The sequence below is a fragment of the Apteryx mantelli genome, chromosome Z, assembly GCF_036417845.1.
Source record: "Apteryx mantelli isolate bAptMan1 chromosome Z, bAptMan1.hap1, whole genome shotgun sequence".
NCBI lineage: Eukaryota > Metazoa > Chordata > Aves > Apterygiformes > Apterygidae > Apteryx > Apteryx mantelli.
The window spans coordinates 85994833-86005941 of record NC_090020.1 but is presented as its reverse complement, the minus strand read 5'-3'; the positions used below and the strand labels follow the sequence as shown (position 1 = coordinate 86005941).

At 41.0% G+C, this 11109-nt stretch overlaps 1 long non-coding RNA gene across 1 annotated transcript; it reads right to left on the bottom strand.

Annotated features, from left to right (window-relative positions):
• Positions 1-6962: 6962 nt before the first annotated feature.
• LOC136995296 (uncharacterized) lies at positions 6963-10844 on the bottom strand. Its single transcript, XR_010886853.1, has 3 exons — positions 10777-10844; positions 9636-9688; positions 6963-7121 (listed from the first exon to the last, which is right to left on the bottom strand). It is a non-coding gene; the product is annotated as an uncharacterized lncRNA (long non-coding RNA).
• Positions 10845-11109: the final 265 nt, after the last annotated feature.

Here is an 11109-nt window from a genome sequence, read left to right as displayed (position 1 = left end):
GGATGGTTCAGCAAGCCATGTTATGGCAGATTTGATGTGCACTTTATCAGCGTTAATTGGAAAGTCTGGGAGTAAATGAGAGCTGTCCTTTGTGAGATTCTTACTCCACTGAAACTAAGAAAAGCATTTTTAGTATATCTTAGCCTAGTTTCTATGTACAACAGTGATCACAGGAGATGCTTAAAGCTACTATAGCAGGTTTGAAAATACTGACGTGTTTCTAATGGAGTAAGTAGGAATAGACTATCAAGCTGTGAGAAATGGTAGTCTATTCTGAGGCAACTCTAGGCAGGCTTTTACTTTCCCTGTGTCTGTAAATTTCTCTCTAAGACAGATGTCAACCAATACGACGTGCTTACACTCACCCTTTAACAGCCTCGTATAGGCCGGCCATGCATATTCTTTTCTTTTATTAATGCAATAATTAGTTTGAAAACATCATCAATTTTTGTTGCAGAGAATTACATTTTTATTTTTCATTCTGAGTGTATTTCTGTGGGTTTTTCACATCTGCAGAGAAGTAGGGGAAAATAGATGAAGGTTGAGAGGAGCAAAGAGAAGTTTGAGCTTCATCTTTTTCTTTGAGCTCTGGCTTTCCCTTTTTCTATTTTTTTCCCCACCAACAGACAGAAACTGAGGGTGGCCCAGTTAACTGTAGCCCTTCTTCCTGCAAAATGAAAAACTTTCAAGGTGGTAAAATCTGGAGCTGCCAAACACAGCCAGTTGCAATAAGAATTATATTTATCTTTAAGACTTTAATCTAGGGTTTCTTCAATAGCATACACTTGGCTGCACCCTCGGTCAGAGGATTTTTTTTGTCCAAAGAAAAAGCTGTCATAGATTAGTGCTGAGCAAGGCACTCTCTGCATTGCCGCCTCCCTAAGGAAAAGAAAATTAGAATCTTTGCAGATTTTGCTAAGCTGGAAGCCAAGATGGTAGGGGAAAATGATGAAAAAGTTCACAGTTTAGGCAGCAAAATCTAATTAACTGAAAACCTCATCTCTCAAGTACTCATGCAGCTTCAAGATGATTCAAGGGCACTATTGCTGCTGAGTGTCAACGGGAACGTTTACGACAAGAAGAATAGATCCAAAAGGTAATAAGTGCCAAGCGTTTCTCCCAAGGAAGAGGATTTAGGCTGGTGTTCTGTTAAGGAAATATGTACGCCAGGAGGTCTGGATAAGGGTAAGAAGGATAAGCTTGCAGAAAGCCCCCAGTAAGGAAATTTCAAATTCTGAAGAAGGCTACATAATTATCATAACTTTGATCAAAGCAATCAAGGCAGACTTTTGCTTCCTGCAGACTCTTGTAAGAAAATGGTGGTTTGGCCTTTTAGATTTTATTTTTCTGAGACACTGCAGCAGCAACTCAGGCTTGGAGATAGCTCGAGAAGAAAAAAAAACAACTTCGTAGATAAAGGTAAAGAAGGTTCTCTATTTTAGATAGCACAGCTCAATTGCTTTCACTGGGAAATGATGTACATTCAGAGACCTAACATCACGTGACACTATCCAAAGCGGTGCCTTTCCATCCCACAGTAATGCTAAAAAAAAGGCTGGAGCTCTTGGTGGTATGAAGGTGTGCTTGAAGGGAGGCCTAAACCTCTACGCACACAAGACTCCTACCAGCCCTGGGAAACAGCAGAAAATCCTCATTCCAGCCTTTTCTCTGAGTGGAGGATGGGGGATGCCACTTCAGAGGAGAGAGACGTCTGCAGGAAGAGGATGTTCCTTGCCATTGCCCAGATTTTGAACTTAAGGCTGGAGAACATCCTAAAGAGAGGGCATTGCAGTACCCCTAAGAGTTGGCCGCCACCCAGGGAACTGTGTCTACATTTAGCAGTAAGGACATGGGGTTGGAGGAGAGATCAACAGATTGGGAAATAAGGGTTCTGTTATGCAGTCAGCGTTCATCTCCTACTCCAATTGCCTATTTCTTTAGCAGGGGATTCTGCTAATAAAGCTGCTGAAAAAAGGCCATGGTTTGGAACAAATCTTGGAAAAACCTTGATTCTTATAGTTTTTAAGAGTTCAGAACACCCTATCTAGGACAGTAACCCTAATCAAATAGCAAATAACTAGCAAAGGTTGAGACTGTGTATAAAACTGCCAGCCCCATGTGGCTGATCTAGTCCTCATTTTTGTCCTCGCTCAAGAAGACCTGGTCTAGGCATTAAGCAGCAAAGCATTCTTTCATGTTATTTGTCTTTGCTAGATGTATTTCTCCTACTGGTCTGCAGAGAAGTCCTACTTTCGCCTATCAGGGCACAGAAGACACTTTTGAAAAAGTAGATATATAATGCTTTATTTCTTGTTAAAAGTACTGGTTAATTTTAATGTTGCGCAATAATTAACTTCTCTTTTTGGATCACGCTCGTCACTTTGACTTTCACATAAAATGAGCAAGGAAGCTGTTTTGACTAAAGAGAAGAAAATTCACACTCGTATAGCATTGTCTACACAAGATTATCTCTGATTCCTACCTGGCCACTCCCTACCCACTCGCTCCTTGGTATCGGGAAGCATAAAAAGATGAGGACATAGTGATTTTTAATTTGTGCTTGTAATTCTTATAATTCTATACTTTGATGTTATTGACTTTTCCATTATTGCATTTTTCAGTAAGAAGAACAGAAGCTGAGGACAATGCTGAGGTGGATGTACCAGTACCTTGGGGCCATTGTGAGATTCATTAATTACTTCTCTGTAAAACAATCTTCTTGCATTGAAGGTGTTACTGGGAATCAAAGCTTTATTCTTAAGATAGTCACTGGAACGGGGATGGTTTGCTATGACTGCTGTTAAGGATTTAAGCAAACCTTCCGGGAGCCATTCTGAAATGGCCCATTTAGTTCTCAAATATCCAGCACAATCTAGACGAGTGCATGGGAGCGTCTGGGGAACTGCTGGCTCTGCTTTTCGGAGATTAGGTCTGCTCATGCATTCGGCTCTTCAGAGCCAGGCCACGGTTCCCTTGTGGCACTGGTGCTAAAGAGGGCTTTCCGGGCAGCACTGCAAGCGTTGTAAAACAGAGCAATTTCTTCAAATAAAGTGGCAGCACTACAGTAACGCAGTAGCCCCAAAATGTGACAGACTAATATGAGGTATTCTCAACATACAAACAAACAAACAAAAAATCTTTCACTTGAGCTGCTATTGGTTCCAGCTCCTGGTGAGAAAATATCGCCAGAAGGTAACACTTGTTTGGAAAGAAGGCAGGTAGAGAGTCAGTAAAACTGAAATGAAATCTCTGGTGGTGTATCTACATGCACTAATGCTGCTGGCTTTGATCAGATGACTAGTAGAATTGAAAAATAAATGCTTCGTAAATTATGGGGGTTTTAAATGACCTTTTGCAAATATAGCAAGCTCTTCTGAACTGAAGAGGTGGATATGTTTACATGGGTCTTCCCTATGGAGATGATGATACAGAGAAAGCTTATAGTGTAATTAGGAAAAAAAACCTCAGAATGCAGATCATCTAAGTAAGTTCATTGCAACAATTTAAAAAACAGAAAAGGAATCTGAGTGCTTCTGATCAGTGAAAAGTGCTTGAGAAAAATGTTTTAAGAGGTGTTAAACAGCTTATGTTGGGTTGGGAAGGAGTAAACAAATAAGTATTACAAATAATAATTAGTTAGTATCAGCCTCCTGGTATTTTCAAATGTCACAATAAGGTGTTTGAAGGATTACAATTCACTGAAGAAAATTCTGTTTTTGTTAGGAAGATGGTACAGCATCAAAATAACAGGTAAATTGTTGCATAGAAGTTAAATTCCCTGTCTTTACACTTTTTGTTGGAAGGCCTGCAACCATTACTGACTGTGCTTATGTGCTTCCTTACTGGTGACATCAATTCCTTGTTGCTCTGGAGTTAAATAGGTGTCAGCTAATGAGATATTGATCATTTGATTGGAAGTGAGGGGTTGAATAGACTGGATATCATGGAAGGATAACCCTCTAACTGCCAAATTCACATAGTCATCAATCATGGATTTTCAAAGTCAGATATTAAAAAGTCCTACTAGGTCATCTAATCTGCTTGCCAATATTCCCTATAACTAGGGATGGTTGAAAAAAAAAAAAAGAAAAAACATCAGTAAAAAATGCTATTCCATCCAAGCTGAAACATTCCATATGAATACTTCTATTTGAAAAAAATTTTTAAAAAGTTTTGAAATTATCCAAAACCAAAAGGAAATACTTTATCATTCTGTTTTTCATTCTGACTTTCTTGTTTTGTTGCTAAATTGACCTTGCAAAAATGAATGCATTGATTTCATTGAAGCGTCTAACTAATTCTCCTGTTGCAATGTTCTGAACTCTGATCTTCAGTAATTTGCATTCTGAGAATCTTATTTCAGTTTTGGAAGAAAACCAAGTGTAGAAATTCAGGACATCTCAGCAGAAACAGCATTACCATTTTCTAGTCAGTTCTATTTGCAAAGACTCTGACTAATCTGTTTTTGAAGACCCTTAAGGTGTGCAAGACTGGGTTTTTAACCACGTGAAAATTTCTCTCCAGCCTTGAGCAAAAAGCTCGTGTCTGTAAAAAGTTACCAATTTAGACATTTCCTACTGAATAGCTTATGCGATTTTCTATTCATTTTGCTGGTTCATATATAGTTCCTAAACTGATCTGTAATTCATATAGTAAGCCCAAGCACCTAACTCTAGGTTTTTGATTCTTTCTGAGTGGCTAGCTGTCTAAAAACTGGGTGAAAAATGCAGTGTTGCAAAGCTAGATCCTTTTTGTAGAGCTAACCTTAGGCTGTGTGTACTACAAAGAGCTAGCAAGGTATTAAGTTATGGGACAGAGATTATATTTTTTCAAATTTGTATTTCCTAGAAGCTTGGCTGCACTGTCAGAATTAACCGGTGGAAAACAGCAGGCAGAGGGATAGGCTGGCTCCATCTGTTGCCTGTCAAGACCCCAAACTTTCCAGAATGGCCATGAGGAAGGGTTGTGCTGAAGAAGAGGGTGAGGAGTCACAGGACTAGGACTGCTCTGTCCCGACTGGTTGTCCAGACTTCTCTTCTAGTCACTGAAGAGATATAGGCACGTCCAGGAAAGGATTTGTCTTGCTGTTGCAGAGCATCTATACCAACTCGGATATAGACATTTACACTGCAGCCTATTAAAATGAAGTAAGTTATGTTCAAGAGGACTGGATGCAAACAACATAAATTATTAATGCTTCTGTGTTTTGGTTGAAGTGCACGGTGAAAAAAATATGCAAATGAATCCTCAGTATTGTATTAGACTTGGATAAATAGTAAAGGAGGGGGCAGGAAGGAAAAGAAACCAAAGCACCCGCAGCGTGGTATAGGATGTGTTGCATTGCTCTCCGTGAAGTCTCACTGAGAGCATGATGGGGAGAGCAGGAGCAGCAGAGGGATGCACTCAGGCTTTGATACTTGCAGACAGGCTCATCTCGTCAAGCTCATCCTACAGCCCAGTTAGCAGCCCTTGTCCCAGCACCAAGGGATTAGCTGTGTTTCCATGCCGCAGCTTCGTGCCTTACGCTAGAGATGGTTTTCGCTCGCTTTGTTGTTTCCCTGACTGGAGAGAGCCTGACTCTTGATTTATGGCGTTGCTCCAAAGGGATCTTTGCGCGCACTCACCCTGTTAGACGCGACCCCTTTTGTTTGCTGTTTTGCTGACAGCGAGTCAGCCAGCAGCCCTTTTAAAAGAATTCCCCAGCGGCTGCAACTATCGGAGTTAAAAAATGATGCGGAGAGAAAGTCCCTGCGCGCTGGATCCCTGCCAAGAGCAGTACACCATCGCAGGGAGGCTCTGGAGTAGTGTTTCGGGAGGAGCGGTGGGCAGAGGAAACCTTCCACCCTACCCCTCTGGTGACACGGAGATCAATAAGTTTATGATTCTTTATTTGCCTATGATGCCTGGACCCGGCCTCCGTGATGCAGAAAGCCCCTTCCATTTTCATATTCCTCTGTTTTGTTAAGGTAACCGTGGCAGTCCCTGCAAACTCATGTCACCTGCTGCGTGTCCCCGTGTCTTTGATTTGTCTCCCTTGGCCACCTAATGCTTCCTCGTGGCGGCTACTGCGGGAATCTGCAGAGCACGTAGAAATAGATAGTACACCTTCATTCAGCTGAAGAGGCAGAAGATTGCTGTTATACGCAATGAAATTTTTTGGACATCATGTGACTTCAGCAACAGAAAAGGGACTGAAGCTTTTCCTTATCAAATGAAGCACGTTCTGTCTGTTCCCTTCTGCAAGAAATCGTGTGTACCCCCTTGCAGTCAGTCTGCAATTCACATGAACCTGCTCTGCCTGATCCATGCCTGTAACATGCTGGCTCTCCTCAGGAGTAGAGTGGGATTTAAAAAAGCTCTGAGGAAGAAGAAACTCAACATGTTTGTTCAGCTGCTTGGAACAAAAATATGAGCTGCTTTAGGCTGGTGACAATGCTATTTTTAAGCTTTTTAAAAGGATTTATCTGCAAAGTCCAATTAAAGTATACAGTTGTAAAATGACAGTTTAAGGGAACCAGTGCTTAATTCTCATGCACATTTAATTTTCATTTTGTTTGAATGGGTGACTGATAGAAAGCAGTTCTCCTGTGAACTTGTTTCAAACCAGAATTACCCCTAGGTATTTTTTTTTCAATCAAGCACTGAAATGTAAGCCCCTTACATAATGACTATGTGCAAAGATTTTTTTTTTTAAGAGGAGTGGAGAGTTTGGGAAAGGAGGAAAAATGGTCTCAAATTAGCCTACTGAATGAAAAAGTGGAAAACTAAAAGATAAATAAGTTAAAAATCAGGAGCTCATTTAAGCTTGCCTGCAGACAGCTTTCTCTTGGGTGTGTTATTCCCAGAGCCAATCCAAAAAGAAACATGAGTGTCTCTTGAATGTTTTTTTTCTCCAATATAGGATATGAGATAAACATGCATTTGCCTGGGACCATCATCATGAATTTTCTTTTTCCCTTAAAACAATCCGTTTTACTCTAGCAAGCCCACAAAAGCCCTCTTACTCCCCAGCAGCCCCTCGCCGTCTGAGCATGAACCTCAGTGGGTTGTGAAGGGTCGGTGACCTCCAGCAGCACCCGGCTCCAACACCTCCTCCAGGGAGACCATGCGTTGAACAGGTGCTTCACTGGGACAAGACAGACACGTGGAGAAGAGACATGAAGAATTATAAGCAAATAAAATGATTCTGGGGCTATTAGTCAATGCTCTATACTACCAGACTGTATCGAGCTAAAGCCTGGGTACAACCCATCTAACTCCTACCGCAGTCATGGGGCAGCATAGGCACCATTAGTTCCGACTCATGGCCAGGGAGGTTTAACTGTGCTACACAGCTGAAGCATTATTTTCACTCCTGCTAAGTTAGCTCATATTTTAGTGTGAAGCATCATCTCCACTGTTATTCAAAATAAGATATCGTTGGGGCAACAGCATAAATAAAAGAATAAGTTTTCTGCTCTTGGAATACCCTGGTTAAACAAAAAGCAGGTGTTTTGTCAATTAAACCAGGTTAGGAAAGATCAAGAAGCTTTTGCTAGTTTGTTTATTAAAGGCAAGTGGGACATAAACATCTTCAGGCATTCATCTTTGAGTCAGAGCTTGGAAGTGCACTTTCTGTTATTTGTATTGCTTTTATTTTTTGCTAATAACAAACTGGTCATATTTGCCTAGCTGGAGCTTTGAGTATCGCCAATGCTGAAGGCTGACAGCATGTCCTGAGGGTACGTCAGGATGGCTGGCAGATATTTCATCAGAAAGGAATGGTTCTGTGTGCCGTACACACTGCATTTCCAAAAAAAAGGTGGTTGTTTATATCTGTTACAGGTGGGTTAATTTATATATCTGACACTAGACTTAGTATAAACTTCACAGCTAAGTAAGAGTCTGTGGTAGCTGTTTGAATTTCATCTGTGTCAAAATCCAGGCTGTTCTTTCACTGCCCCAGAGTCAAGGTGGCAGGCACATTGCAAAACTCGGTGCTTGCCCCTTCCCAGGCAAAACCGTCCACTCCAGGAGCCCAGCTAGTGCTCTCCAAAGAGCTCTGCAAGAGAAGACTACAATCCAGAGAAATACCTTGAAGTAGGCTACAAAGTCTTGCTTTTTCTCCCTTTTTCTTCCTAATTTACCTCTTTGCTATTTTTCTCTCTCTCATTAAAAATTTATGAGGTGGTCAAATGCTGCAGTAACCAAGGCTATATAAATAAACAGATTCCTAATGAGGATCTCTGAGGTAATTGCATTTAAATCTAAATGAAGTATTTTAAGAAATTCAAGCATGCTCACTGTGATTCTTCAGTACTGCAAATATACTCATTTATCTAAACGTATCTAATCTTGGACCCAAACATCAGAAAATCCAAGCACTTTTTAAAAATGCGTTGAGAAAATAACATTCACCTTGCCGAAGGCCTGGATTTGGTTAGTAACCAATCCTGTGAAATATTTGAAACCTTGGTAAAAAATAAAAATTTTTTTTAAAAAGTCATCATTTTATAGGAAGATCATCTTAAGGTAAGTCTTTCCATACCATTAATTTTTTCTGTCCTTTTTTGCTAAAAGAGGGACAAAAATATAATGCACTAACTGGTTCACAGCATGAAACATTCTATAAAAGAATACATAAAACCCCATGAACTGTATATGCCACTATTCCAGGAAATAAAACAAACTTTATAGCCACAGAAAAAATAATGCCATTTCCAGGCAGGTAACCAGTTGGAAAAAAAAGTTGAGGAACTTTGTTCACAGTAGTAAAGCAAATTTCACCATTTAATAGAGGATTCACTACTTGGAATATGGGATGTCATGTTGTGACCAAATGCTGGAGGGCATAATTGATATATATATGTGTGTGTGTGTATATATATATATATATATATATACACATATGTATATAGATATATTACATCAAAATTAGGAGTGGAATTCATCACGTAAGGTCGTTTCATGGTGAGGAAAGGAGCAGGAGCCAGAATAGTAGCTCCAGCCTGATTTTGTATTACCTTGAACAAGTCATTTAACTTTGCTGTGCCTCTGTGCCACCTGTAAAAAGGAAGGGCGATAATAATCCTGGCTATTTTACTGGAGCGTTAACCGTGCAGGAGAGCGCAATTAAAGAGAGGAGCGCTCCCATCAAGGTTAAGCCTACCGTTATGTTGCCTCAATAGCACGTTGGAGGAGGATGTGGCTCCGCTCCGGCGACACGCGAGAGCCCAGACCACGTGTGGCCTCTGAGGCCAGGTTTGCACAAACCCATTTTCCTGGTGACAAGAACACTGTTCTTTACTATGCTGGTAAAGCACATGTAGTGCTGAGACAGCAATAATGGCAAAACTGCATTTGGTACCAAGAGTGTAAAAATACCTTCTGCAGCTGAAACAGCAGAGGGTTGAGATACAGGTCTCAGCCAGCACACAGCTGTACGATGCACTGAAAAGGTAGCACCTGCGTTATGACTTCTCTCAAGCATATGCATTGCAGGTAAAACCGCACAGGGGTACATTATTGTCACTCTCTAATAGCCTTTTCCAGAAGTCACCCCAGGCTAGAGCAGACCCTGGGCAGACCGCACACCAAACCATCCTCCCCATCCTTTCTTTTAAGGATGTCAGGCAATACAGTGCTAAATGCCTTACCAAATGTTTTTGGAGTCATCTCCTGCTTCTTCCTTCTCTCCAAGGCCATGACCCTGCCACAGAAGGAAATTAGATTTGTTTGACATGATTGGTTCTTAGGAAAAAACACGATGGCTGTGTGCTCGCTTTTCTCCTAAGTGTTTGGCAAAATGCTCTAACACTGGTCATGCCCACAGCCTCTTGTCAAACAGGCAGGCTTTCTGAGGTCAGGAAGCATCAAAAAGTCCTGGGCAGCCTAGAGGATTCTTGACCCAACACATGTGATTAATAGCCTGCTTTTCCCAGCTGATGCAGAGAGTCATGAGCAGCTGGTGCCATTCCTGATCAGAAAATGTTTGTTATTTGACAAAAGAAGCTTTTCTTTCCTTTTTCATCCACATGACAGCATGGCCAGTGCTGAAAGAATTACCCTTGGTACATCAGCTCTTCCCTGCAATTGCTCCTGAATCACACCTGCCATTCCTGTGTAAAGTCCATGCAGAATCTGTCAAAAAATTATGTACAAACTCATCTAACTGAACCTAATATCTAGTACTTGGCACTTTCTCGGTTCCGGCTGGAATTCAGACTTGAAAGAGCCATAGTGGCAATGATGGATGATTTCCTCTTGTTAGTAAACATTTTCATTACTTTAGACCTCCCTGCAGCCCTTCACATTGTCAGCCGTGAGGTATTACCAGCCCACTTGTGGGAGTGCCAGAAAAGCTGTAGGAATAGGAACAGGGAGAGAAAAACGTATCTCCAGAGTTATGTCCCTCGTCTCCGAGGCCCATAAAGGTTGTTTTCTCCACCACCCTGTCCAAAATCTATCTGCATGGAGATAGCTTGGCTCAAAAGAGCTGATTAAAAGCAAACCTCAGTAAAAGAGGCAAGCGCTCAGAAAGTATGAGGCCATGATTTTGCGTGGTTTGGGTAAAGGCACAAACTGGTCTGCTGAGTCCAAGAAGTGGCCTTTTTTTTTCAGATGAAAATCTGAAACAGTTTCTGTCCTCTCCATTTGACAAGGAAATGCCACTTCATCTTATACATACCTTTTCCACCTCTTTTATGAACTTCAGCAATGTAGCATTCAAGCTATCAGTCGTTAAGGAACTCATTAATAAGGAAGAGCTTTAGTGCAAGACATCAATAAATAACATACCTCAGCCTGCCCTCCACTGCTTCAGTACACATCTGCAGAGTACTTGTCACGCTGTCATGCTATGAAGGTTCGATAGCAACAACTGAGACAGTAATATAATAATAATAAAAAAGTTGTTTATTTCCTCACACAAGTTCTTGGATTAGTAACATCCATTAAAATAATGCGATTACTAATTTAGAAAGGATAACACAAAACCATCAGTTACTAATTTAGAAAGGATAACCTGAAACCGTCGATTACTGCGTTATTAATTGGAAGGACTGCTTATCCCTACTTGAAAGCTTTCTTGTTCACTCTCCTAGTGAGAGGGCTCTCAACCTCGAGGAGTTA